General features: G+C 37.2%; 1 protein-coding gene across 2 annotated transcripts in view; it reads right to left on the bottom strand.

Annotated features, from left to right (window-relative positions):
* The window catches only part of LOC133608458 (cytosolic purine 5'-nucleotidase-like), a 121,449-nt gene extending 121,074 nt beyond the window's left edge, over window positions 1–375 (bottom strand). For both annotated transcript variants that reach the window (XM_061963708.1, XM_061963701.1), the window contains exon 1: window positions 253–375. The gene's annotated coding sequence lies outside the window, so the exon portion shown is untranslated. The remainder of the gene's footprint in view (window positions 1–252) is intronic.
* Window positions 376–7,760: the final 7,385 nt, after the last annotated feature.

Here is a 7,760-nt window from a genome sequence, read left to right on the forward strand (position 1 = left end):
GCATCAATTTCTAAAGTTAATGATTATTTGCAAAAAAAAAAAAATGTATCAGTTTGAACATCAAATATGTTGTCTTTGTAGCATATTCAACTGAATATGGATTGAAAATGATTTGCATCTAACACAATTTCCCAACTCATATGGAAACGGGGTTTGTATATTGATATTGTTTTATCGGCCCAACCCTAACATATATATATACACTTATGTGAAGTTTCACATAACGTAACAATATGTCAAAGCTTTACTTACTTAGATAGCGTGGAAGCTCAGAGTTGTTGTGAGCCTCTCTGTAGGCGATGAGGTTAATCTCGTTCTGCCGGCGCTGCTGCTGGAAGCGCTGCTTGGAGCGCCAGTGTTGACACAAACAGCAGCAAATCAGGATTCCAATCAGCGTCCACACCAACCAGAACCCTGTAACACAACCACAAAACATCACAACATGGCATAGAAAACAAAGCAGTCATGCAGGCTTTTTTAACTTCTGCAAGAATGACTGATGCCTGTTGCAACAAATCAGACATTTTCTAACATCAAACATCAAACAACTCTTCCCTCAACCATGAATCCATTACCATCATCGCTCACCTGCGACGGGAGGCATACGAGACTTTGTGAACATTGCGCCCAAGTACGGATTTTGTGTTGATTTATTGGGAATACAAAAGTAAACATTGACATGCTCAAATGCAGTAATATATGATGAAACAAGGCAGCAGTTAAAGAAGGACTTTCCCATGTATCCCCTCTTTTATCACATAGAAAAAACACGCCAGGTGAACAGCTGATTTTACTAATTCGCTTCCCATGTGTGACCAGAACAAATATACTATGGAGCTAAAACTATGGTGGTCATAAACAGTTAGCTTCTATAGCAGGGGTGCCTTAAGTGCGGCACAGGGACCATCTGTAGACGGTGACTCGATTGTCATTGGCCCTGGGCAGATTACAAAAAACAAAAACAAAAAAAACACAAGGAAAATTTGGGAAAACAGCAAGAAGCACAATGAGAAAAAGCCAAAATGTTGACATCAGCCAATAATGACACAAAGCTTTGTCTTACAAATATATACACAAATATACACACACACACACACATACATACAGGTATACACACACACATACAAGCATACATATATACACACACACACACATACATACATACATAAATGTATGTGTGTGTGTGTATATGTATATATATATATATATATATATATATATATACACACACACACACACACACACACACACACACACACATACATACATATATATATATATATATATATATATATATATATATATATATATGTAAATAAAAATGTACCTTTAAAAATCTCCCTGGCTGAACGACAATTGACAAAACCACAATCACATTATCAATATGTCCCCCTTGATTTTCACATGTTATGACACCTTTTAATTTGGGTGAAATTATTTTTATAATTTTTTTTTTTTTACACAAAATCGGATTTTAACTAGATGAAAGTTTTGGACTAAAACGAATACATAGGAAATAAATTGTGGTGTAGTTTATATTATAAAGCAAAATAACTATCCATACATCCATCCATCCATTTTCTACTGTTATTCCCTGCGGGGTCGCGGGGGGCGCTGGAGCCTATTTCAGCTACAATCGGGCGGAAGGCGGTGTACACCCTGGACAAGTCGCCACCTCATCACAGGGCCAACACAGATAGACAGACAACATTCACACTCACATTTACACACAAGGGCCAATTTAGTGTTGCCAATCAACCTATCCCCAGGTACATGTCTTTGGAGGTGGGAGGAAGCTGCAGTACCCAGAGGGAACCCACGCAGTCACGGGGAGAACATGCAAACTCCACACAGAAAGATCCCGAGCCCGGGATTGAACTCAGGACCTTCGTATTGTGAGGCAGACGCACTAATTGAACATATATCTTAACAAACCTACAGTATGTTCTCTCTGGGGTTAAATACCCAACACGTGTGTTACCAGACAAACACTTTGCCACACAGGATTTTAAATCTGAAAATGTCAGTTTAAAATGAACTGCACTGTTTTGGAATTTTGCCTATCATTTACATCTCTATGTGAGACAAGAACACAGGGTGGTATGGCCTGAATATTAAATATCCACATTTTTCACAAAACATTTTGATTTATGATTTTCAGATTTTTTTCCCCCTACTTTTAAAGAAACCAATAAATACAAATTAGAGATAATTCAAAAACAAGTTTTTATTTTTATTTGATCAAACTAGTAGATCAAAATGATACTGCATACACTGCATATTTCTTTTAACAAAATATGACTTTTTATAATTGTATTTTTCGAGCAGAACTACATTTTACTTTTTGTGGAATAATTTTCAAATAACTAAATTAAGAGCTTCCTTGAGGAGGCAGCAACTATGTCTTGGAATAATTCAGTTCAGTTATTTATTTCATTCAAAAAATGAAAAGGAGCAGAAAGAAAGAAAAAACATATCTTCCCCCTATTTTCACAGATACAACAATTGACTTTCAATGTTGGCGACTACAAAGACATATTTTAATTTTACAAGATTTAAACCAATTATGAAGAAATAATTATACTCAGTCATATCTTTTCATCATCATGATTTTTTGATTTTTTGTATACAGAAATATATTTACATTGTTTTATTCCACTGACAAGTTTGTTCCAAAAACTAACACCTCTCATTGAAATACGTATGTCCAATATTATTGTTCTAAATGTAGATTTACTAAAGATCTCTGATCCTTTCAGATTATAATTACTTTCTCTTTTTACAAATCTGTTTTTAATGTTTGGTAGAAGTGTTGCATGTGCTTTGTACATGATTTTTTACAAAATCTAACTCTGCCAGTTCATGAAATTTTAATAAATGTAACCGTTTGAACATTGGGTTTGTGGGTTCCAGAAATGATTCTTATGGCTCTTATCTGCAGAAGCTTGGATTCAAATATGTTTTACAGGCACTAACCCTCACTTCAATACAGTATGTTAGATATGGAACAAGTACCGGTATGTTAGATATGGAACAATCAGTGAGTTATACAAAATTTACAATGCTTTTTGATTTAGCAAATTCTTTCATTTTGTGTAAAATAGCAATAGTTTTAGATACTTTAGCCTTTGTATAATTTATATGTGATTTCCATGACAAATGTTCATCAATCATAAACCCAAAAACTTGATCTATTGTGTTCTTTGAATCTCAACTCCTTTGACATATAATGAGCTATTCACACTTTTCCTACTACTGCAAAACATCATACATTTTGTTTTACTAGTATTCAAGGATAATCTATTTACATTAAACCATCTTTTAATCTTGATTAATTCAATTTCAACCACCTCTAACACATCTGTAATATTTTGTCCTGAATAAAATAAGGTTGTGTCATCCGCAAATAAAATACACTTAAACAGTTTGGAAACCATGGTAATATCATTGACACACATGAGAAACAGTATTGGTCCAATGACTGATCCTTGTGTTACTCCACAACTAATATTATGTAAAGCAGACTTCCAATTGTTAACTTCCACAAACTTTAATTTAAATGCATTAATTTAGAGAATTTTACACACGTACCTAACTTCTGTAAATACAAATGTATCATTGTACATTGTATACAAATAAATAATCAAGTAAAACATTGAGGACTATAGTTTTAGTAAGTGGATAAATGCAGGCTTCTTAAATGCTCACTTAATAACTTTCAGTTTTGGTTGAATTGAGCGGCGCCATTGGACTAAAGCGTTAGTGTTTTGCCCATGAAGGAAGACCACATTTACCAGGATAACCAGCACATAGCGTCGGAAATCAGCAGAAACTACTGTCACGTACATACAAACTGACACGATAACGCCACAATGATTCAGTAGAAACCTACATATTTTACTCAAACTTTATATTTCTGGTTTGCAGTCTTTTTCTTTAAACAGTATTTTTGAGTTTGTTGAGTGGCTGGTTGTGTCAGTGTGGAACGATCAAGCTGGTGGTTATTTATTACTATCACGCAAATTTCCTATAGCAAACATTAGCATTAGCATTTTGATTTGAGCATCGAAAATCACTTAGTAGTTGAGCAATAACGGAGCCAAGGCAGCATCGGGTCGAAACTACCTCCTCGTCTGTGAGCTCACGCCAACGAGTGAAAACCGGGGAAATGTGGATCCATGACTGTCCCTTTTTCTTATTTTTGTCTCCTCAGACAAAACTTTTTGTTTCTTTGGTTGTTTTGCAGCTTCGGCCATGATAGCAGGAAAATGCTGCGCTCCATTTACCTGGGAAGTCGGAGCTGGGAATGGCGTCACAGTTCCATCCATCCATTTTCTACCGCTTGTCCCTTTATGATGTCGCAAATCAAGATTGCCACATCCACGAAAGCTAGTTTTTCCTTGTCTGAATACCTAAAACTCATATAAATTTGAAAAATGTGCACTTAGAGAAAATATAAAAATAAAGTGTTGCATACTGATATTAATCTGTTTCTATATATATTTATTGTGAGAAATCATTAAGATGATCAGTGTTTCCACAAATATAAATATCATTAATTATTAATAATAACATAGAGTTAAAGGTAAATTGAGCAAATTGGCTATTTCTGGCAATTTATTTAAGTGTGTATCAAACTGGTAGCCCTTCGCATTAATCAGTACCCAAGAAGTAGCTCTTGGTTTCAAAAAGGTTGGTGACCCCTGCCATACATGGTACCTTGTATAAATGATTCCACTACAATAACCTGCTTTTTAGCGGTAGTTTTTTTGTTTCTGCGGTCTTATTCGCCTCGCAAAGAGTTGCATTTCCTGCACTCGGCTGAGTGCTTTGGTTTCATATGCCGGAATAAGTTTGTTGTGCTGCTGCCTTCTTTTAAACTTTGCAGCTTGCAGTCATTTGTTCCACGCCTGTTGCTGCAAATTTAATCTACTGACAACATTTTTATTTTCTTGGAACAAACACTCGTTTGCATTAGCTTTAGCCATGTTTTAAAAGGTGTGTGAATCTCCACTAAAGAAATAAGGAGGGTGACAGCTATGAAAGCTCCTGGGAGCAAAAATATGGCAGAGCAAGAGGAGAAAAAAAACGTAGATTATTTTTAAATGGTCCGCAACAAAAAACTCGAATTTACAGTATTCTGCTTATAAAGCACTCTAAAAAAAGCATTCAAAAACCGCCAACAATACTCCATTTACACGTCATGACCTGCATATTCACCATGTATTAGTGGCGTTATTATAAGAACTAACGCAGAGGAACTACTTTTAGCGGCCATCACCACAGACAGGTAACTTGCTTATGCTATGCTATTGAGCTGCTGCTGCATCGCCTCTGAGTTGGTAAAAGTTTGTACTAGATTATAAATCATGCCTCTCTACTTTCATAGTAGAAGGTTATAGAAGTTGGTCAACTTTAACATTCAATTTATACCCAGAAGATATCGCAAAGAACACGAGACAAGTGGTCTTTTGACATCCCAGTGAGAGCCGAAATCGTACAGTAAGTGATTGTTTTATTACGTTCGTAGTTTGTATTTCTTGTTTAGCACTTAGCAATACTGCCGCATGATGCTTAGTGTTTTATTATAGTTGTATATCTTTACTAGTCAGTTTCTAATAATCAGTTTCTAAAAACATGTATCTCATCCTCCGTATATTCAGGCTGAAAAATATAAGGCTCTGAATCACCATTTGTCCCAAAGTAGTCCTTGATGGCTCTCATGAAGTCTGCTGTGATTAGTAGCGGCTGCTATTGTTGATAGAAATAGCGAAAGTTGGGATGAGCTCTGTGAAATAAATGTGCCGCATAATACTTAAAATGACCAAAATACGGTAATTACTTGTTATTATAAACGTGCCTTTTACTACATTAGATGTACTTGCAGCATGTACATAAAACTTTGGAGGTTTTTTGGATGAGAATAGAATAGATCAATTTAGGGCTGGGCGATATATCGATATACGCGATATATCGCGGGTTTGTCTCTGTGCGATATAGAAAATGACTATATCGTGATATCAAGTATACGTTCTCACGCAGTTGCTTTTAGCTGCGGGCATTACACTACAGGCTCTCCTCGCTCTTTCCTTCTCACAGACAGCAAGCGCACCTTCTTACACACGTCACATACGTATACGCCCTCCCTGAGCAAAGAGGTAGCAGCATGGCTAACGTTAGCTGTGATGCTAGCGGAGTGGTGCGAGCGCTAATACAAGAGAAAGAAGGTGCGAATCGGGTAACAAATGGAGGAATAATTAATTCCCAAGAAAAACAGCAGGGGGTCCATCGTCTGGCGGTGGTTTGGCTTTTAGTGGGAATATGTCGAACAGACAACCGTAATTTATCAAATGTGGGGCAAAAGCGTTGCTATAAAAAGTAGCATTACTGCTGTAACAAACAGTTCAGGGTGTCCCAAGTTACTGGAGTGTGTTAGGTAAGGAGGAGGAGTTTTGTCCCTCAAGAGTTGTTGCCGTAGGGCTGTGACGTAGGGTGTGTGTGGTTGTGGAAGGAGGTGTGTGATGTTGACATTAAAGACGCGGTGGCTACCGAACCTGCTCTAATGTCTCCCGTTTATTATTTTATTAGATAAGTACACTGTATAGGCGAACCCAGGACACTCGGCTACACTGCTAATATGTAGCATCATTTGAAAAGTCACCCGCTAGACAAGGAAGAGGGCTTACTCCGCACGTCAATATCTCCGTTTGGTGCCACACGCCCACACCATCAAAATGCCGAGGCAAACATTTCCAGATCAACACCGTATGAAAAAAATAGTGATTTTTTTAGTTGTGATTTCCTTCTCTGCATGAAAGTTTAAAAGTAGCATATATTAATGCAGTATGAAGAAGAATGTTTTAATGTAGACACATAGAATCATCATACTGCTGTGATTATATGCATCAAGTATTCATTCAAGGCTAAGGCAAAATATCGAGAAATATATCGTGTATCGCGATATATGGCCTTAAAATATCACAATATTAAAAAAAGGCCATACCCCCAGCCCTATATCAAATACACATTACCTGCATTGTTAGCCACCTATTGCTAGCGTTTATGTATGATTTAGAAGGCAGAAAAAAAGAGCAAAGTTTTCTTGTCTCACATAGGGATTGTGGATGATGGACAAAAGTGAAGTGAAGTGAATTATATTTATATAGCACTTTTCTCTAGTGACTCAAAGCGCTTTACATAGTGAAACCCAATATCTAAGTTACATTTAAACCAGTGTGGGTGGCACTGGGAGCAGGTGGGTAAAGTGTCTTGCCCAAGGACACAACAGCAGTGACTAGGATGGCGGAAGCAGGGATCGAACCTGCAACCCTCAAGTTGCTGGCACGGCCGCTCTACCAACCGAGCGGTACCGCCCCCAAAAACAAAAAAAAACATGCAGTTCCCCTTTATAGTTAAAATATTTGACGGTAAGGTTGATGGTCCAACCAGACTTTTCTAAAATGTATCATCAAATATCAGCCATTTGAAGACAGCCCTAAATTTTGTGTTACAAATGGTTCATTTTGAAAATGTTTGTGTTCCAGGCATAAGAAAATAAGTAACTTATGTAATGGAGGCTAGCCAGTGTGGCTTTACCATGCGTACATTGGTAAAAACTCATTCCCTAACAACTTCAAGAGTGTGCTGACTAGCGAGTTAGCCAGCCCGGGCTTTGAGCTCGGTGGTCAGCACACATCGACCACGATGGTTGTTCGATCAGAATGGGATAAAGGAAGGGGCCTGAAGCACCTGGGTTAGAC

The sequence above is a fragment of the Nerophis lumbriciformis genome, linkage group LG02, assembly GCF_033978685.3.
Source record: "Nerophis lumbriciformis linkage group LG02, RoL_Nlum_v2.1, whole genome shotgun sequence".
Taxonomy (NCBI): domain Eukaryota; kingdom Metazoa; phylum Chordata; class Actinopteri; order Syngnathiformes; family Syngnathidae; genus Nerophis; species Nerophis lumbriciformis.